Source organism: Dermochelys coriacea, chromosome 13 (genome assembly GCF_009764565.3).
Source record: "Dermochelys coriacea isolate rDerCor1 chromosome 13, rDerCor1.pri.v4, whole genome shotgun sequence".
NCBI lineage: Eukaryota > Metazoa > Chordata > Testudines > Dermochelyidae > Dermochelys > Dermochelys coriacea.
This window is the reverse complement of record NC_050080.1, coordinates 12,539,869-12,562,263: the sequence shown is the minus strand read 5'-3', so window position 1 is coordinate 12,562,263 and position 22,395 is coordinate 12,539,869. Positions and strand designations below refer to the sequence as shown.

Sequence of the window (22,395 nt, the reverse complement as noted above, 5' to 3'; positions counted from 1 at the left end):
AGGGAGACTTTTCATGGCTTTGAGCAACACATTTCTGATTCAAACACAGCCTCTCTGGGAACATCCTTGGAAGAGGTGTCAAAAGTTCAAGTCCCACACCTCTGGGAAAGCTGGAGCTACCAGGAACACTACTGTGGAGCATTGAAGGAGGAGCTGTGACTGAGTATGAGTGAGTGTTACAGGCCTCCGTACCAATCCAGAGGATAGGCGTACACACTCACCATTGGGTTATAAGAGTGCACAATGGGTGGAGCGGAAAGGCTCCTTCCCCCAGCCCTATTTACATGCCTGCTCAGGGCTACAGATCCTCTAGTCCTCTGCAGTCTATTTAGCTAATAGAAAACACCAGTAAAACTCCAAGGAAGCTCTCAGGGCAATTGTTTTGTTGCATCAACCTAATGCCACTCACAAATTCTGCTTCTGTAAAATTAGACACCAGACCGTACACTTTAAAACTAAATTGCCAATTAGCTGCAATCACTAGTGTTGGAAGGTTGACGTTTTTGTGGCTCTGTCCGAGCAAGAAGGGATGTTTCAATGATATGTTTGTCAGAGCCCTCAGATTTCTATGCTGCTTCTACTGTGCCGCACAGCTCGCAGTAATACAAAGGCACACATTGCTCACTGCAAAGGGCAGTCTCTTAAGGAAGCGTAAGTGCCGAGGGCTAGCATTGCTGCTGGATTTGAACACTTAATGTCTCCATGTGCATTTCATTAGCATGCACTTGCTTTGCTCCCACACATGCTTTATGGGAGGGTCTGCCAGAGCTGGAGCCTGAGTGTCACCCACTGAAAGCCAAGAGCCGCATCTATTTTTATAATGAGTTTGCCTGCAGATATGTTGCATTATCTGAGCAATACGTAAGGGGAAAAAATGACCTGCAGCTCCTCCTGCCACTTATTTACCTTCTGTTTAAACAGTGTCTTTTAAATCCACTCAATCCTTCTGCTGAGCACCCATGTACTTGGCATCTCTAGCGGTGCTGGAGAGTCTATTTTTAAAAGCACTCTGCTGGCTTTTATCTTAAGCTGCCTGCATTTTTTTCAGCACTCACACTCTTAAACACGTTGGCAGATAAAAGCAAAGAGGAGAGATAGGCTAAATGCGGCAAGCTTGGCAGTGCAAGCTGAGAATTAGGGAGGAGCTGGGGTAACCAGCGCAAGAAAAAGTACCTAAGTGCTCCCTGGAATAAACTCATCCTGGGTCAAATATCAAAGGTTTTGCTCAGTTTCGGCTCAAGGGAAAACCTCTCACTGAAGTCCAAGGACATTTTCGTTGAGTAAGGACTTCAGAATTCAACATTCGCCTGGTATGTTAGCATCACAACTCCATTCAACCAACACAATGGAATTAGTGCTTGTGCAGTATACTGGACTGACAGCTCTGGAGAGTGAAGTCCTCTGTCCTACTCCAGTGATTATGCAAACTTCCCCATCCCTGGCCCATGACCAATGATCCTCAGTTCTCACCTTAAAGCAATGCTGAATGTCTCCTGCTTCTGTCATGCGTTCAAATGACAGGTGCGACCCCTGGTCTCAATTCTGATCTGAAGTCAGTGGAATTGCACCAGTGTAAATGGGGATGAGGTTGGGATCAGTTCCCCGGTGCCCTAATGTGTACATCATTAGACAGGACATTCCGACAGGAAGTATTGGTAAAATGGCAGCATTCATTGAGAGGGACAACCCGCCCCTCTTCCAGTTGTGGGGATGTGCAAGAGTGCCAGGGATTTCTAAACAGCTGTTCTGAAAATCCATTTTCAGCACATATACAGCGGTTCTGACACCAAACCTGGTCAAACTCAGCAATTGTGCTTTGAATTTGGGGATTGGTTTCAAGTTCAAATCTGGAACTCCTGGCAAAACGCTGGAGGTGGGACCAACCTGACTGAGAGTGAAGCAAGTTTTGCATTGTGAACCTAAAGAGCTGATCTTGGTATTGCCCTAGATGCACTAGTATTTCCCAAAGTTAGGGAGGATCCCTTTAATACCTACAAAACACTCCACATTGGATAAGCAGCTGGTGTTTGAAGTCTGCTACTTCTTGTATTGCTCCTAATCATTCTCACTATGACAGTTGTCTCTTGTCGTATGCTGAGATTGTAAGCTCTTTGGCACAGACATTCTTTCCTATTTCCAATGATACACTGATCCCTGATGAGGTCTTCTGGGTGCTAGTGCAACACAAATAACAATAAGAAAACGAGTACTTGTGGTACCTTAGAGACTAACAAATTATTTGAGCCTAAGCTTTTGTGAGCTACAGCTCACTTCATCAGATGCATTCATCTCATGAAAGCTTATGCTCAAATAAATTTGTTAGTCTCTGAGGTGCCAAGTACTCCTTTTCTTTTTGCGAATACAGACTTACACGGCTGCTACTCTGAAACAAATAACAATATAGCAATAATGACCCTGTGCAGTATGTAGTCTGACAGATGCGCCAGTTAAACAAGGATTCTGGTGCTTGGATGTATTCTATCGATTTCTGCTGTCTCAGGTACAAATCCTGCCCAACTTACTCATACAAATGGAGTTACTCACGTGAGTAAGGCAATCAGAATCTGGCCTCTTCTGGGGATCATTAATACATTGACCGAATTTTCCTGCTTGACACATTTTATTCTCAACCCAGCAAATTGGAAAGGCAGTATCTGTGATGGATGCAAGGTATCCTGTGCCAATTCCGAGAACAGATGGAGTGGCAGTCTCTTTGTTTGAGAGATATGGGTCTCTTCTTAATGGAAAGGTCTGTACAGGGGATATCCAGGGTCAGTAAGCTGACTATTTACAGCAAGTTTTGCACGAAAGATATGATAAATCCATCACCGCTCAGTGGTGTTACAAACAGGGCTGCTAAGTGAGACAAGGAAATGGTCCATCCAGAAACTGCAGGATGTAATTTAAGGGTCTGAATCAAAGCCCACTGAAGTCAATGAAGACTCCCATTGACTTCAGTGGGCTTTGGATCAGAACCTGAGACAACATTGTGAGAAGTACCGATTCCCGGTCACTGATAATGCTTGGTGGAAGCTGTCATATACACAAGACTCAGACAGGCTCTGGACTGGATTAGATGGCATGGTGGTAAAACATCTGCCCTTGTCTGAGCCTTATCTATACCGCTGCAGCTATCCCTAATGGATCCAGACCTCTTGGGAAAGATCGGTCTGAAAAATTCTAGTGAAAACTAGGCCTCCGTTATATTTCAGTCCTGCCACTCTTTGCACTTTGTTTTTTCCTCATTATGCCAGGCCGCAAGTTCCTGCTCTGCAGAGCCACCATTTGCAGAAGAAACCCTTTATTGTCATGCATCTGATAAAGAGGCCTCTTCCAGAACGGACGCTTTTCTGCAGGTGGTGACGCTGTCCTGAGCACTGAGAGAATCCCTGTTAAGTGTGAGGAACAATGGGGCCCTGATTCTGATCAGGTGCTCCTGTTCTTTAAATATTAAAGAAGCAGTAATCCTGGTGGTAATGTTGAAGCACTGAATAAAGTCATCAGTACAACTGGATCCAAGTTGCAAGCTGAGATCTGGCTTCAAACTTCTCCAGAGCTTGGAGATATTCTAGTCTAGGGTTTTGTTTTGGGGCCATCTCCACTAATAATAATTCTCTTATTGGCCCTGATGCAGACACAAAGTTCTCGTACATGGACAGCTGCAGATTCCCCGGGAGACCAGAGGCATACAGCCACCTCCCCCACAATGGGTCATGCACCACGCTGAGCTCAGCTGGACCTAAGGATCAGGGCATTAGTGTGAAGGATGAAGACAGCACGAGAAGACTCCCACGAGTCTAGGTAAAGTGGGAAGGAAGATGATGATAGACCTTTGTACCGATAAACTGCAGTGTGCAGCCAGAGCAGGAGTTTGGAGACGCATCACAGAGGGAAAGTGAAGGAATTTTGAGTTACACAAACAAAAGGGAAAGGGGTTTCAATTCCAGAAAATGGGGAGGAAAAAGAGCAGTTAGAAGAAAAGCAAGAGGATGAGATTAGCCAGGCAATAAAATGAAAATGAGCAGGAGGTGAAGCAAAATGTGCCGGAGATAAGAGGTGGTAGATTATGCAGCTGGCAGATGGACGGGAGTAGGCAGCCAAAAACGGAACAAAAAAACCATGTACTAAATATGTAAAAACCTTAATGGACTATTTAAAAAACCATCTTCTCCAGAGAAATACATCATTATATCAGAAAGAACAACGTCTCCCTCCCCTGCTCTGGGGTGAAATGAAATCATGCTACATAGTGCATATATGAGAAGAAGGCTGGTTCCACTGCACCACACTTTACAGTATACAGGCCAGTGGGTGCAGCTTCAACATTGCCCGGGCACCTGGGAACCAAAGAGAGCACCAATCCCACATCTGTTCTCTCTACCCCACCATCGACAATGCAGCAGATATCTGGCTCCACACAGACTGTCCCCCCCTTTATGCCACTTCAGTGTTGTGGAGGGGTCTTAAATCTAGGGCTGGTCAGAAAACACACATTCCATTTCTGACTCTGTGGCTTGGTGGTTAGGGCACTCAGCTGGGATGTGGAGGAACTACAGCTCAAGTCTCTGCTTAGCCTGATTTGAAGCAGGCACTTGAGCTTGGGTGTCCCACATCCCAGTGAGTGCCTTGACCAGTTGGCTTTCTGGGAGTTTCTTGCTCTCTCTTTCTGTGTGTATGGCCAGAAATTCCATCCTGGACCTTTCCGATGAAAAACGGTTTTGTCCGAACATTCCAGACCTGCTCTATTTAAAACTGCCCTAAAGGAGTAGCTGGAGATTCCTGGGTCACATGGGAAATGACCCATATTACCCACCCGCTGCCTCTCGGTGTAGAAAGAGCTCCTCAGAGTGGCGCCAGAGCATGCTGCACTATGATGATCCTGAGCCTTTAGACTTACTCCAGGCTAACTTAGGTCAGCATTGCGCCTGTTCATACACATCCTGGGGTGTGCTCAGCCTAGGCCAGACCCAGGAATGCGGGAGGGGAAAAGGAGGTGTAGGGCCATCTTAGCCTACTCAAGATGAAGGTCCAGCCCAGTATGTTCTGGGTGGTTACAGAATAAGGGAGTGGCCTAAATTCAATTGATCAACCTTTGACGTTCAAGTTTTGATGTTTCATTATAATGCCCTGGACAGTGTTCAGCCACGCTGGGCAGATAGCTTATCACCAAAGGGAGATGCTGGTTTGTGCAATGGAGAGTAATGTTCGGGTGTGTGGCTTGGTCTACAATGGAAATCACCATAGCTATGTCTGCAGGGGTGTGAAAAAAACATGTAGCAGTGCTGATGTAACTCCCAGTGTAGACGCAGCCATGTCGACAGAAGAGGGCTTTCATCAATAGAGCTAACCTTCCCTCTGTGTAAATGCCACTAGGCTGATGGAAGAATGCTTCTGTCAACCTAGCTACAATTGCTTGGGGAGGTGCCGGCATAGTGTCTGTAGAGTAAACATACCCTTAGTTCTGAGGAGGTCGTGTTCCTACACCAGCGGAAAAACTCCTGCTGTTGATATAGGTGGCATCTACGGCACAGGGTTATAATGGCCTAGCTTTTGCTGGGGTAGTCTCCATAGTGTAGACATTCTGTGCTTGTGTGCGCACACATTCTGAGGAACAGTTTTCAAGAAACTTTTTAAAATAATATTTTCATTCAGTGTTTAAAATGAAAATGCTTTTGTGCTGGTGTGCTATATAGCATATGATTAAATGCAGAAGGGGCTTTCTCTGAGTTTGCTCACTGAAGTGGCTCCTTCAATCAGGAAAAGAAACAGCGACTGTTGTATATATTTTGATAAAAAAGAAAAAGGAATAAACTGGAATCACCATAGTACATATTTGAAATTCCAGGGCTTTGGTGCAGTTACCAAAATGCTTCTCATATTCCTGTAAGCAGCTGGGTGTTTTATTCCTGAATCCTAGGGGTCTTATGGGAAAACCCCAAAAAGCACAGGATAGGTAAGATAAAAAAAGAGAGCTCATAATGGAGTCCTAAAATTAGACAGGATTCCTCCCAGTGGTGCATCTTTGGCACGGTCCTCCACACCCCTCTCTTACATCTGGGAACTCCTACGGTAAAAACTATCCCCTACTAAGACCTGGTATACACTACATAGCTAGATGGACATAAGGCAGCTTATGTTGACCTAACTCTGAAAGCATCTACACTAACATGTAACTCCCACTGATGTAACTTGCCAAATACGCCGACTTAATAACTCCACCTCCACAAGAGGCATAGCGCTTAGGTCAATGTAGTTAGGTCGATGCAGTGCCCATGTAGGTACTGTGTTGCTTACATCGACTGTTGCTGCCTTTCAGAAGCCGTCCCACAATATGGTACACTGATAATCAGATCCGTTCAAGTGCTCCTGGGGAGGGCGTGCACTGCTGACACAAGGAGCATAGTGTGGACATGCAAACGCGATTTAATTACTGCGGTGGCTGCAAGTCGATGTAACTTAGATTAACTTAATTTTGTAGTGTAGACTTGCCCCAAGGAGCAGCCCCTCAGATCTGTATTACTAGAGCTAGTCAGAAAACACAATTCCCGTCCTGTGGAAAATTCTGACATTTTAAAATTTCCTTTCATCCTAAATCGGGATAAAAAGTTGAAATTTACAGAGAAATGGAAATTCCAAAATATTTCATTTCAGAAACACTGAAATGACCTTATTGAAATGTTTCATTTCAAAAATGCCCAAACATTATAACATCAAATATTAATTATTATAGACTATATATAAATACATCAATAATATATACTATTAAAATCAATTGCAATTGTTAAAAAGTTAAAAATGTAAAATCAAATGAGATAGTTGAAATGAAATACTCCATTTCAGTTGGAATCAGTTTGAAAACTTTTCTTAGAAAACTCTTGTCAAAAATCAACATGCTCCCGTGATACATCTTGATTCTGGCAAAGCAGCATTGCCTGACAGAAACTGTTCCACTGAAATTTCTTCAACCAGCTCTGTTACTGATGAGCTTGCTGCAGTCTTGTAACAATGGAAAATAATGCTGCTGCCTTATTAAAGCTGCAGAGCTGCGGTGGGCCCTTCTTAGTTTATGAGCATGCAGGACAGCAGATGTCTATGTGGATTTATTTTCTTGCACTCTAAATTTCTTACAATGCAGCCAGAACCCCGCATGCCACATGGACAAAACAATTACTTTATACCAAAGATGGAGGGAACTGCCTCCTGCTGAAATGACTCAGATTTATACTTCGAGTAAATCTTGTTCAACAGAGTGAAAATGGCATATCTGCTTCCTTGACCAAACAAGGCATTTCCTGGAGCATTGCTGAAGTACATTAGCCAGGACCAGCTGTCTCAGTTGAGGATGATAAGGCAACTTTTATCAAGCAACTCTCATTAATTCATCTCAATTGGCATTAACTGATTAACAATTAGCAGACATTTGACTGCTATTTAAGACTCATCATGCCCTTTTCAATTAGCTGTAGGTCTTTTGGAAGATAAGCTTTAGGATGTTTTCAACTCTGCCATTTTAGACAGGCTACACAGTGGCTTTTGGACCTAATTCTGATCTCTGTTCTCCCAGTGTGAATCTGTAGCAACTTCCATTGACTTACGCTGGCCACTGTAAACTGGCAGCAGATGTTTCCGACTTCAGGGGAGTCTCACTAAATCATTTACAAGAGTGGATTTTTGCCTTGGGCTCTGCAGGATATTTTTAGAGCCTGGGTTCTCCTGGGCTGTGGGGCAGATGGAACCTGCATTGCATATGTCTTGTAGAAAAAGGATGGCCGTGCAAGGAAAATAGGTGGTTAGACTGTAAGATTGTAAGATCCTTGGGGTAGGGACTGTCCTTTTGTTCTGTGTTTACACAGCGCCTAGCACAGTGAGGTCCTGAGGCATCTAACTATTACCATAATATAAATAATAATAATAAATGTTTATTATCTACTTAGTGGTTTGCAGCCCCTCCTCACCATCTGTAGGCCATGCCAGCCACATAGGAAATAAGTGGTTTGAGTTCCTGACACTTTCCAGTTTGGACTCTTATTAGCTACCTGAAGGTGACCGACAAAGGAGGCAGGGGGAAAGGGGAAAAGTAGTTTGCCTTACTTTATTTTTCTCTTTGTTATAATATATTAACAGCCTGAGGTATTTTGGTTTTCCCTTTGTTTTTTACATTCAGGTCCTTTCTCAGCTGCAGGCTTCAAGTAACTAAAGTATTAAGAAAATGATAAAAACCAGGAGAGTGAAAGGGAGCAGATGAAGGGATTTTTAGTCAAACACTTCAATGACTGCTTAACACGTTGGAGAAAAGTCATCTTGGTTAAAGAGCCAAATACATGTTCCCGTTCAATTACGATATGAGCGATAACAATAAGATCCCCAACAATGCCACCAGCAAAAAGCAAAATAAACCACAAAACAAAATAAAAACAAGTTACCATTCCTGATATTTCTAAGTTAAAAAACAAGCAGCAAAAAAATCTCTTACAAATGTCACACCCTCCCTATACATCATAATGAAGGGGAGGTAGAATGATGGCACAAGCCTAAGTTTGTCAAAATCCTTTGCGGTTTACCTTTAAAAGTCTCTCATTTTCGTTTTTAGCCTGATGAGGCAAAGAAATATGTTATGCCAAAAATGAACTGGTGGGGATCAGATTGGATCCTACTTGTGGCTGCACCTACCGTTTCAAAAACACAGATTGGAGACAGAATATTGTAACCTTCTTGATTCTCATCAGCCTGTTACCAGCAATGAGAAACATTTCAGGAATTGTATGTTCCTGTAATACAATTGCCAGCATTCCTACAACTCCAAACTGGTCGAAAAATGGCAACATGCAAATATTTTTGATTAAAAAGGATAATTTTGGGGTATCGAAAATAGGGTTTAGTCAAAGATACAAGAACAGAGGACTGGAAGGGACCCCCCGGGTCAATGAATCCAGTGCCCTGCTATCACAGATAACTGTGTCATATAATCGCTTTCACAACATAAGCGATGGGGCTCAGTACAGAAGTAACTGTATGAAATTCCATGGCCCGTGATGTAGAGGAGGTGAGACTACAAGATGTAATGATGGTCCCTTCTGGCCTTAACAATCTAGACAAGGTTCACAAAATGTCCCCCATTTTCTGGCTTGTTCTAATGAACTCTTAGAAAAAGAAAAACAGGAAAAGTCATTACCATATACACATGGCAAGCTGACTCCTTTCAGAAATAAAGCCTGTGTACAAGAGGAGCCAGCTGCCCTTGTAGTTTACATTTGGCTTAGGTTTTCAGCATCCAAGCACCTTCCCTAGCCAGACCCAGAAATGGAAAGCTCAGAAACTAGCATCACCATGAGAAAGGACTGTGAGTACACTGGTGAGCTGAAGTGCCTTGGGATTGGCTGAGGTAGCACTGGGCCACTTGCTCCTCATTTGTCCTCAGAAGCAGCTGTATTTCATGTCTCTGTTCCTCCTTTTTCCAGACTGTGGGGCAAGATAGCTCACCCTGCTGGAAACTATAACTACAAACATTGTCTGAGATTGAAAACAAATCCGCTAACAGCCTCTTTGGATGCCTTGAGGAGAGATCTTCAGTGTGCCCAGAAAAATGGAGCTTAAATAAATAGCTGATCTGAAATTGACATAAAAGGACATTCCAAAGCTAGCAGTTTTGAAGTAGTAATTTCAGTACTTATTTTTACATGAGAAAGCATGATCTACAGATACAGTAAAAGGAAGAGAAATTGGCTTACTGAGGCATGATTTCTACAATCCAAGACTGTAATGTCTTGTAAATATTTTATCTAAAATCGCTCTCATGTTTTAGGCTCAGTCAGACACAAAGGATCATATCCTGGCATCAGTTTCTATGCAGAGCTGAGTTCCATCAGCTGATTAAAATGCCAGGATACATAGCATATATTAATCATAAAGCTGTGGTAATGTCAAAGCTTCCTTCTTACTCAGGCATCAACTGTGAACTACTAATTACCACTACAGGAGTGCAAAGTGTCATTTAGTATTATGAATGATGTTAGTCCTCCTAGGTCTTGAAAAGCCTATCAGTCTCTCTTTTCTTTTAATATAATATACATATTATACATATAATTTATTATAATATATATACACAATATACATATATTTTTGTTCATTACCGTAGTAGTGTTGTAATTATTCTACTTTAACGTGTTACCTACACAATTTTTAAAGGGTATTTAAAATACAGCGTTTATGTCACTCTTAAGAGGAGAGCAGAGGAACTCAACTATACTATAGTTAATACAACTAATGGACAAAACCAGCCACTCCATGTATTTTTGATGCTAGCCAAATGATAGTATATAGCAAGTAGATAGTATATAGCAAGCATCACGCTTTCAGTTGGCTTTATCTAATGTTGATCAGGGATTTAAAGCTTCGTATCTACACTTGTGCATTTCAATCCTGATCTGCAATACCCTCTGGGTTTGTCTTGCCCTGACAAGAATTTATTGCTAATCAAGCCAGCCAGTGACATGGAACCAACTGCCGCTAAAGTTTAGATTGAGGCTATCATCTGCTTTCACTTACCAGCCACAAAATGGGGAAAAAGAAATGAAACTTCAACGTCCCATGGTTAAATGAGTGCAGTGAGGACACAGCTTTTCATATGTGATGTCAGCACTAAAAACCTTGTCGAAATTATTTTGTAAGTAATGAATGTATGTGATCTTCTGATACTTCCCTGGGCCTCTCCTGTGTCTAAAAAAGGAAACAAACAGAAGCTTAATACCCACCCTCCCTCCCCCTGCATTACTTAGATAGTAAGCTCTTGGGGGAGGAAATGTCTTTTTGGTCTGTGTTTGTACAGCACCTCGCACAGTGAGTCCTGGTCCATGACTGGGATTCGTAAGTAATACAAGTAATAAACAGTAATAATAAAATAACCAGTGTTTGCATTCCCTATCTCTGGTCAGTGCTGGTAATGATGATCCGGAATGAGTTGGAAATGATGAATTACTCTTCAGCTAACAGAAAACGAGTACTTGTGGCACCTTAGAGACTAACAAATTTATTTGAACATAAGCTTCCGTGAGCTACAGCTCACTTAATTGGATGCAAATCCGATGAAGTGAGCTGTAGCTCACGAAAGCTTATGCTCAAATAAATTTATTAGTCTCTAAGGTGCCACAAGTACTCCTTTTCTTTTTGCGGATACAGACTAACACGGCTGCTACTCTGAAACCTGTCTTCAGCTAACGTCAGAGTTGTAATGCAAGTCTCCAGTCTAGCATACTCACACACTGCACTATGCAGCTTTCAGTGCTTTTAAAAACAAAAGAAAGCATGCTTTTTATTCAATCTATCACCCGATAGCTGTTGCCCTGTGTTGTGCAGGAGGCCAGACTAGATGATTATAATGATCCCTTTTGGCCTTAAATCTCTGTAAATCTATTAATCTATTTAATCTAATTGATCTCTTGAGCATTTTTAAAGCATTCTTCACTGCAATTTCCCTCCAAAATGAGCATTCAGTACTAATTTAGAGCAGGACCCTCCAACAGTTAAGGCAACCAATGCTAGGACTGAAGAGCAATTAAAAAAGGAAGCCACACACCCATATTTGAACCTTTCCATTCTTTCTACCCTCCGGGATTCCTGCCAAAGTGCAAGATCCTGGAATTCCCCCAAAGTCTCATGAGTCTCTGTTCCTATGAGTTTATAGTTGGGCCCAAACCAAAGCCTGGGAGCTGAATACCTCTAGACTTTGGGAAAATTTGGATTTGGATCCAGACGTTATGGCTCAGGCTAGAACCCACTGAATTCAACCCACTAGAATTCAATGCTTATGACTGTATTAATACACTGGGCTATTACTTGTCTGGCAGATGTGATCCATGTCACTTGGAAGTGCAGAGCCATTGCAACTGTTAATCATTAAAAACATTAATCAGTAGATCAGGGACTGAGCTGATGTCAAGCCCTCTGAAAACTATAAAACTTTCATGAGAGAAGTTATCAGTGGAAAAAGCTGAAGGAACCTGGGGAGGTTTTAAAGAGTAATACAAATTCTTATCAGTGACTGTTTTGACACAGATTTAACCTCTGACTAAAGTACAGCTATTTAGGAGACATCTGGCAACTGATGATTTTGCAAAGAAGTGCCTTGCTTTTAAAAAAGCCAATCCGTGTGGTTACATGAATCAGAGCTTAGAAAAAGAGGGGCCCAATTCTCGGCTGCAATACGCTGCTGGGGAAGGAGACCTAGCCCTCAGAGAAAGCAGGTCACATGCAATCAAGTGCAAGCTTAGAACAGCTCTGAGGCCCCAGTATATGGGAAGTGCAAAGGTGAGATAAAGGCAACACCTTTTAGCTCCTGTGCTGAGCACAGCTTGACTGTACAAGAGAACTGGAGCCAGTAAACAGAATACCACACACTCTCATGACGATAAAACATATTTGCTCCTTTTGTAAAGAGACTGCTCAGTATAATAAAAAGAGGTCTGCTCACAAGCTGCAGGCTGGGAACTTGCTGTATTTAACTGCATCAGAATAGAGTAGGCGGGATGGCAGTAAACCGATTAAACTGGAAGTAAAGGGAGGGGTGGAGCATGGAACACTTCGGTTAGCCCAGCTAGCCCTAGCATGGCCACTTTACTACAGCGTCCTTTGCACAAAGTATCACAGAACATTTTGAGAAGCAGCAAAGACAGCGTGAGGCGGAAAACCAGTCGGCGCCTGGAATGCACCATGTGGGAGCTGGCATTTTTGCAGAGCTGGGTAGCCAGAGAGCTTGATATTGTTATGAACTATTATTGCTGCTTGTTAAATGCAATGCACACTGATGTAGGGCCGCTGTGCAGGAAACCACCCTGGAGGGGGGGAAGGGAACCCCATCCAGAAGGTAATACAACCCCAAGCTGTAGTATATTTCCCACAGAATTGGAAATCCTTTGACCCAACCCCACTCCCACCTGTTCCCCTGTGGCTGATCAGCAGCCCTGAAGGGGGCACGCCTTACAAGGGAGGCAATTGGCTCCCTTTCACATGAGTGAGGCTCCACGCATGGATCTGCAGGGTACAGCTGATCCTTCCTCAGGCAAAACTCAAATTAAAATGCAAGGGCTTTAAATGAATAGCAGGGGCCGGAGCCAAGTCTGCCGCCTTGACTCATGTTGACTATCGCTGTACTTGATGAGTACTCCCACAGCAATCAGCCGGTAGGGTTATGTGCCAAGTAAGGCACTACTCCATTTGAGTTAAAGTTGCAGAATCCGGCCCTCAGTCAGGTTGGCGGTTTGGTCCTGGATAAATTACAAACACATGTAAAATATAAGAAATCTAATCTTATATTTCAGAATATTAAGAACTTCCTTGCTGTGTCAATAATAGGGAATTTGGACAGATCGGTCCACGGGTTCTTTACGTATTTGGCCCTTTGGGACTATTTCCCTTGATTAAAACAAAAAAGTCCATCACCTGCAAGTGTATGAAAGCATAGCCAGGTGCCTAATGGGATTTCTAATGCCTTGGTAATGCCCTCCATCATTTCTCAAAGACCTGACTATACCATAAGAAAGTCCTCTTTAACAAACACCACCACCACAACCCATTCTCAGGTGGACTGTAGAGTTAATCCCAAAATGGCTGCAAGACCCAAACACAAGAGCTGCAGAAACACCTGCAGCTCCTGGTGAAATGAGGGCCTAACCTGTGTCCGAAGCCCATTCTTCCCTATGTATTTGTGCACAAAGGGAAAGCCTGCACGTCTGGACAGGAGAAATTCTGTCTTCGCCCATCTCCCAGAAAGGTTTTACATTGGTTCCAGTTCTGTGGATTGGGTGGGGCAGACTCTTGGGAATTCTTGCCTTCAACCCCACTAATAAAGGAAAATAGGTTGATAAAAGCCTTTATTGCTCTCCTCCTAATCCCTCCTGTAAAGCAGTTCTCCCTATGCAGATTAGTCCCAAGGGGGGCCTCAGATGTTAATCAGTCCTTAATTAAGCACACCTGCATTGACCTCAAGGACACAGTTCAACTGCCTAAATGCTCAGATTACATAGCCAAGGGGTTCTGCTAAATGCCTAGATTGGGAAGTGGAGGGACAGACAAAAGGGACCTCAGTCCCCAGCCCTGTGTTTCTGTATAAAGTTCAGTGTTGCCAACTCTCATCCTTTTATCATGAGTTCCGTGCTAGTTGGTGTTTCTTTGCCAGTTCCAGCTCCTGGGGTTGTGTGATAATGTGAGAATCTTGCCTTTTTGGGAGGGGGCGAGAGGAGCAAAAAACCCCACCCATCTTCATGGATGTAGAGAAAAGCTGGAAAACCTGGTGCCTAAAGAGTCAAAAACCAGAAGGCAAATAAAAAGCACCCAACATTTAAAAAAAAAAATCTCATGATTTTAAAGCCAATCTTGTAATTTCTTGGGTTCTAAATCATTATTTTTTAATGTGTGGCAATGCTACAACATCTTACCTATTCAGCTTAAATACAACAGTGCTGTATATTTCAGAATGGATTCAAATCCCCTCTCCCCTCACCCGCCATCTCTGGTTTTCAGGCTGAATCAGTTTCCAATGTTATTTGCCTCATTTGCCAAAGGTTTTGAGCATCTCTTTCTCATAACTAATTCCATATGAATATTGATGAGCAAAGAATTGTTTTTTGGTTGGGTGGCTTAACGAAAACAAATCCAAACAAAATTGGTTGGTTTCAAACCAAAACTGATTTTTTTAAATTTTTTCTTGTGGAAGCAAGACTCCAAAATATTTTGTTGGGTTGGTTCAAATCGATATTTTCTAAACAAAAAGTTGATTGGAAACAACACTTCAAAATGAAATAGTATGTCAAAAATGAACTGTTTCAATTTTTTCAGAGGGGTTTTCTTCAGTTTTATGCATCCAAAACTATTCACCAAATTGAACCTGAATTCGTGAATAGTTTTGGTTGCTCTGAATCTGTGCTTTCCAGTGAATTTACTATTTGGCAAAAAAAAAAAATTAAAAATAAAATTGCCTAGCTCTACATATGAACAAAGATAACAATAGAGATTCACTGCTATGCTGCGAATGACCTTAACAGCTATGTTCAGCTACATCCCTCAATGAGAAACTGCCACAACAAAAAAGCCACATACCCCTTTAAAAGCCTATTCCACTGCTTGCCTCAAAACCTTAGAAAAATTCAGGCAAATGAGGTGACACCTAGATTTAACTCCATTACTAACTGGTAATCTCTCTCCAGGAGAGAGGCCAAGAACTTTACACATCAGGGGCCAGTCCTCCCTTACTGAACTCGTAGGTAATTCCAACTATCCCCATGGACTTCAAGCACCAAAAATGTCTGTAGATGGTTGCAGCTTTTTCTGCAGCTTGGCTGGTTCTATTTCAGCTTCTGAGAATGAGTTTTTGGAGCTGTCTTCTCACTTATCATATATTGCTCTGATAATGGCCCCTTATACAAGCTTGACCTTTTGATTGATTTGAACTTTGACCAACATTAACCCCCTTGTACTAGTGGAGGAGGTCACTCATGCAGCCCTCTGCTTTGTGTAACTGACCAATAAAAAATACAGGGTTTTTAAACATAGTCCATAGAAGAGCGGGAGGAACAAAGTCCACTAGTGATGTCCCACTGAAGCTGTCAAGATTAATCACACAAGATATCCTTTGAGCTTATCCTCCAAAGATTCAGAGGACCCATGGCCCACATCTACATGGTTACAGTCACTATTTTCTGGGAGGGAAATCCAAAGAACACTTTGAAAGAAAAATAAACCTCTGCTATCATGCTCCTCAAGATGATGGCTCCTTCAAGGGTTAGTCAGGTCAAATCTGTCCCAGAGTTTTAATAAAATGAACCAACAAACAAAAACCTAGGACTGACAGAAATGTTTCCATGACACTTCAAATAAACTCAAAAAGATTTTTTATTTAAACAAATAAACATGCACTTGCAGCATTTTGGGAGACAATATTTGCAGCATTGTGCTAGTGGATGAAAACCAGAAAGAGAACACAAGAACAGCCATACTGGGTCAGACCAAAGGTCCAGCTAGCCCAGTATCCTGTCTTCTGACAGTGGCCAATGTCAGGTGCCCAGAGGGAATGACCAGAACAGGTAATCATCAAGTGATCCATCCCCTGTTGCCCATTCTTAGCTTTTGGCAAAAAGAAGCTAGGGATACCTTCCCTGCCCCATTTGGCTAATAGCCATTGATGGACCTATCCCCAATGATTTCATCTAGTTCTTTGTTGAACCCCTGTTATAATCTTGGCCTTTACACCTCCTTTGGCAAGAGTGTTACAGAAATGGACTAGAAACTGATAATAATGAGCAGTGAACTGATTGGACATTGTCCAAGTGAAAAGAAATTCAGAAAGTAAAACAACCAGTGAAAAGTAAATTGGACTGAAAACAGTTTCAGAAAACTATGGTAATATTATAGAAACACACGTAAGATTTTTTTCTAATGTAGGTTTTGCTGTACCTAGTACTTACATGGTGATATTGGAGCCACTTCTGACATACTTAAATGGGTGGGTGGTGGAGAGGGGGAAAGAAAGTGCCAGAGATTCCATAAAATTGACATAGGGACTTCAAATTGCTATTGAATTTTATAGGAAGACCATCAGGACACTACGGTAATGAGCAGTCATTTAAACTTTAGATAGAAATAAGATTCTCTTTTTCCCCCCCTCATGGAAGAATAGCTGGTTCGCTTACAAGATGTTTAGCTTGCTGGCTGTCAAGTTGTGTGTGAAGAAATTATTGGGGGAAAGCCTTAAATTGGGGGAAATCTTATTGTGGGAAAGCCCTGAAAAAGCTGAGCTCTGTAGTCATTATATCTCAAGAGTCAGTTCCATACTCAACTGCTAGAGATGCACTTCCTGCCTCAGTTCTGGTTACTGCACGCACAAGACCCCGGGTGGTTAACAATGGCATTGTTCCAGCAGAATGTAGCGGAGTCATGGTTGTGGAGAAAGAGGGGTGAGCTCTCAGGTAGCTAGGCCCAGTACTCTGGAGGACTTTGACTATCAGGCAGAGGCCTCCAAGCGGACTCTGGTAGTCAATGGGAAACCTGTGCAGAAGGCAGTTCAGCCAAGTGATATGGTTATGTGATGTGTGTGCTAAGTAGAGGGGCCACTGTGTTTTGTATCCAATTTGAACCTTTTGGGGGGCATGTGGTTCCATTCTTAACACTATGAACTGCACCAATAATGTTGGAAGTCCTGAATGCATGGACCCAGTTGGCCCCGTCTGTATCTGATTGGATGAGGCGGCAATCTTATAGCCAGGTGTACGTGGAAGATTTGGGGGTGTGGGTGGGGAGGGGGAGAGGGTTTGCAGCCATGGCTATTTGGACACCCAATAGCACTGAAGAGTCCAAAGAACTGCACGGCTGTGGAATGACTACACGCTGTGGGCGGATGGTCTCAAAAGAAGGGTGGGAGAGGTATGAGAAGAGGCAAGTTCCTCAAAATATTGCACTCTCCTACCAGCAGCCCTTCAGTCTTACCTGGTCTCAGCTTTAGTCAGCTGCTTTTCACCCAGGGCTGATTGTGGCTGGGCATGAGAGAGCTGGGAGATGGCACTGTTCATGTTCAGTGTTATTGGGAGCTTTGGGCGGCTAGGAAAGCAGAGTTAGGCCCCATATACCAAAGGACCATGTTCAAAACAGTGACCAATCAGTCCATCCACCAATGCTCAGAGTGGGCTGGAGGCAGCACCCCGTTAGCTGGCTGTGGCAGGAAGGTCAGGGTAGCCAACCATGAGGCAACCACTTCAGCAGGATGGCAGGTGGATAGTGTAGATGGGCCCCAATGCAAACTACTGATGACGGGACTGAACTTCAGCCAGTGGGATCGACAGGCCAATAGCATTCTCGTAGACTGACCCCAGCCATTATGTCTGAGAAACCTGGTACAGCCAGGTTACCCTCATACCTTTGTATTGCACCGAGGCTGTAGATTCTGGTGCTCAAATGGCTGCAGGACTTGCCCCTCAGCTTGGGGCACGAAGAGTGTACTACCAAATATCCAAAAGGGACTGATTGTGCCACATCACCTTGCACTGGGGCTTTGGTACAAGACATCACTCTCTGTACAACGAGTCATGAAGGATTTACCGAGCCAAGAGGACAGTATTGGAATGAAAAAGGGGGAAGAAGAAACTAAAGCTAGAGTGTTACTTTTCAAAGCCCATTCTTAATTGTGCACTAAAGATATGAAAGAACCCATGAGAGCCAAGTGTGGGACCCAGAATACCAGCCAACAGACAGGGAGCAAAACCATTTTTTTAAAAACAATTCCAGCCACTCGGGCTTATAAATGTTACATGGCCTCACGCTGTTCTTTGGATTCTCTCCCCCATCCATTCACATTTGGAAGTTAAAAATAAAGTTAGTATCTTGTGAAATATTCATTAAAGAAAGAATTATACTGGGGCCCATGAATCATTTGCTGGGTTCAATATTTGTCCAGTGTCACCATGGTGAAGAGTTTCTCTGTCTCCAGCTACGGGCTTTAGTTAAAAAACCTAAAGGGCTTACTGCACAGCCGTTGTTGCCAGCCTGCCAAACCCTATAAACCTGTCATTATGAACTGTGACAGCTCAGAGATCAGAAGATAAAGCTCTCAGGACTGACACAGTTATTTGAAGTTAATCCACAGAGTGTGTGTCGCTGCAAGAGTTAATGTTACCCAACATTCTGAGATGGAAAGCTAACAACTGTTAAATTTGCATGACAGTAAAGATCAAGCAGTAGCATATCCAGTAACCTTATCTATAAATTAAATGCCGAGTGACTGGGATATAATATTAGGAGTCAAGTCCTAATGATGCATGACCAGAAAAAGAAACTCCCTTTCTCAAGAAACCTCATGAGAGCACATTTCACAAACACACACCAAATCACACAGAAGTGTTGCAAGGGACAGATTTCTGAAGATGTACATTTGTAGAGACCTAACTTACGTGTGCAAATACTCAGCATGAGCATGAAAATCAAGGTGTCTGATCCTGCACATAGCCAGCTGGTTGGGTGCTGAACTGGACCTGTCCTGGATATTACATTTGTTAAATCTTGGCCTTAAAAATGTTATTTATAGTTACTCCAGAGAGACCCCAATCATTTTGCAACATCTGGGTGTTAGTTACTCAACCAGTTTTTTCCTTACTGACAGGTTTCTAAATGGCTTGCATTGGGAGGGATGCTGTGATATGTTTGGATGGCTTCCCTTGTGCCTGTGCAGTAAAACAGAGCTGCAGTCATGAGAGCAATAAATGCCACCAAAGCTAGGAGGAAAAGGAGTACTTGTGGCACCTTAGGAGGTTCATCCCCATTAGATGGTATCAAGGCAAACTGGTGTCTGGTGAGAACAGAGCTGCTCATATATCCCCTTCTGCTCCCCCCTCTGCTCGATTATCTTCAGTATCATCAGTGTTCTGGATGGCCGAACAAACAGGATTATCCTCTTCCACTGCTGTGAAGTCAAAATTCTATGGCGATCCTATTAGTGGATTGAAACAGTATCAGTGTATTCAAAGCAGGAGATTATCCTTTGCTTGCTCTTTGGAGTTGAAATACAATATAGGGAAATTTTTTAATCTCCACGAAGGGGACACTGGTGCTTACATGGAGAAAATCAAATTTATTTTATTAGCCTCCCTCAATCAGCTGCCATCTTAAAAAATTATTAGGATGGACAATGTTTATAATATGCTTTCAGTGATACAGGAATGGATTCGGGATGCCAACGAAAAGGATCGTACAGCATAGCCTCTTTCATCCAAATGGACCCCAAAGTGCTTTACCAGGCATTACATATCAACTTGGGTGGATTTTCAAAAGCATTCAGCACTGGTCTCACTCTGCTCCGGTGAAAGTCAACGGTCAAATTTCCATTGACTTCAGTGGGAACAAAGGCTAATGCTGCGCACTTTTTGAAAGCCCCATCTATACATAGAGGAATCGCTTTACCCAGCACTGAAATGCAGCCCACTCTGGGCTGAGTCATGGTAATTTTTGCCACAGTGTTATGGCAACATTCCACAACAGTCTAGGGTAGGAAATGAAGAAAATGTATCCAAACTGAAAGTAGTAGGGATGTTTTAGGTGGGTAAATTGTAGTGATCCAACTTGGTATTTTGCCAGGACATTGGTTTAACAACCTTGTCCATATGCAAAGTTCTAGGGACAATGACCCCATTCATCAGGACCTTGATTTTACATCTCCCCCAGAAAGGCGTGGTGAGACACAATGAGGCATGAAATGTTGTCACTTTTAAAAATGTCAGTAATTCATCCCCATTAGTTATTTTTCAACACTGAAGATGGGAATTATTGAACGAAACAGCAAAGAGCGAATACCCATCTCTGTACTGAAATCTCAGACAAATTGTCCTGGTTTAATGCTTAGCCTGGTGTAGCATGCAGACAAAATCCTTCAGCTTCCAACATTCTTAAATAAATGTATGCAGAAAAAAATCCATTCCTTCAGAGAAGTATAATTAAGCATGAAAGTTACCATATATTAAATTATACCCTCTAGTAAAAATCAGTCGTTAGCACAGTGAGCAGACTGTTAATGATTTCAGGTTCGCGGAGGCCATGAACTAATAATCCATTATTAGTGATTAACATTATTTCTTGGCTATTTATTGCTGAAGACTGGGACCCTGATGATGAAACCCTCGTCAGTGGTTTATGAACTGAAAAAAAAAGTTACTTTTTCTGGAATAGAAACAATTGGAGCTGCACATAGGAATGGCATGTTGGATTCCTGGATGAAATCCTGACCCTGCTGAAGTTCAATGAAGTGGTGAACATTCAGAGCCACTAGGTACCTCCTTTTCTTTTTACTATTCACAGTGGTTACTAGGGAACATATAGCAAAGAGGTATGGACTCTGTGTAAACAGTAAAAAATTCACCCCAACTTTGGTGTTCCCAGGTCTCTAATCTACAGAAATGACTTCAGTGGCCTCGGAGTCAGTTCTGCTGGTTGTTGAACATTGACATCTCCATGGGAGCTCCTGATAGAAGCTTTGAAAGAGGAAGTTCCAGCACTTAGTTCCAAACATCTAAGTGGGCAATTTACAGTCTTAGTGGGTTTTCTGTCCATGCTGCCACCTGTTAATGATTTCACAAGCTGAATCCCTAGTAATCTGCCCAGCAACTAATTACTTTTTCTCTCCCCTAGGGATCATTCCATACTTCTATCATCTATTGCTGGGGACTCTGAAACTACACTAAGAATTCGTTAGGCAAAGGTGGAAACCAAATTGAAATGATGAGGACATACCTTAACTCAAGTCAGTAGGAGTTCTGCCTTTAGCTTCTAAGGTAGTAGCATCTGACATCTAATTATGAGCTAGATGAAAGATTTTCACTTTCATAGCACAGCCCATTGTCTCATGAGCATCTCCCCTTATACTCAGAATTACCTAGATCACCACTCATTGCCTTTGCTAACAGCCACTTAAGACACTTCCCCTCCCCTTCTTACAAAGTGCTCCTCTCTTCCTCTTCAGTGTTTGATGGTACAGGTGTGGAAGCAGGAAGGATCATTACAAGGCCAAGTTTGTCAGGCCTGCAGGATAGAGAAGGACTTATATATGCAGTGCACTTATTTGCATGCGGCCAAATTTTCAAATTTGGAGGCAACAGATGCACCCACAAAAACCTGTATTTGCATAAACCAATTGGCATTTGCCCACACAAACTGGGTGACTGTACACACAAACTGGTAGTTTAGCACACATAAGCCTGTTCACAGAAGCAAACGTGTGTTTTTCCAGGCTCACCGTTGCAGCCATATTTAAAATTTGACCCATAGTGTATATTTATACTAAATAATTAAACTTCTTTCAAAGGCACCAACTAGTCAGCAATTCCAAAACGGGGAGGAGATCTAACCATACAAAATCTAATCATACAAAACTGACTGTGTGGAATATTCCCACCTATCTTGACCAAGAGAATAAACTTCACCACTGGGGTGTGGAGGAAAATTCCCACCCCTCAGAGTCCCTAAATTAGTGATCCATTTAACCACGTGCTTGTGAGCAAGAATGTACTCCCATTTATACTCAAAACTCCTAACAAAGAAGTTAAAATCTATGTGCTTAATGCTGGTGACAGCAGAATAATTACAGATAGGGACCAACACCAACACCCTCAAACTCTGGAGAAAGCTATGAAATTTGTGACTGCACCTAGGCTATTTCCTATCTTTATAATGTTCCAGCCCAAAACCTCAGATCCAAACAGACTTGAAATGCTCAGAAAGTCTGGGTCTAAATGTTGCGGTTGGAGCCCATCCTTCCTGTCAGTTTCCTCAAGCAATGGTCATCATTGTTTATGATTCACATCACAATGTTTGTCACGACTTCACAGCACAGTTTGATTTTGTGGGAGTGCAAGCACCCAGAGTGCATCC

General features: G+C 42.6%; 1 long non-coding RNA gene across 1 annotated transcript in view; it reads right to left on the bottom strand.

Annotated features, from left to right (window-relative positions):
- Positions 1-10,691, bottom strand: part of LOC119841992 — a 44,048-nt gene extending 33,357 nt beyond the window's left edge. The window contains exon 1 of the long non-coding RNA XR_005288653.2: positions 10,546-10,691. This is a non-coding gene — a long non-coding RNA (uncharacterized LOC119841992). The remainder of the gene's footprint in view (positions 1-10,545) is intronic.
- Positions 10,692-22,395: the final 11,704 nt, after the last annotated feature.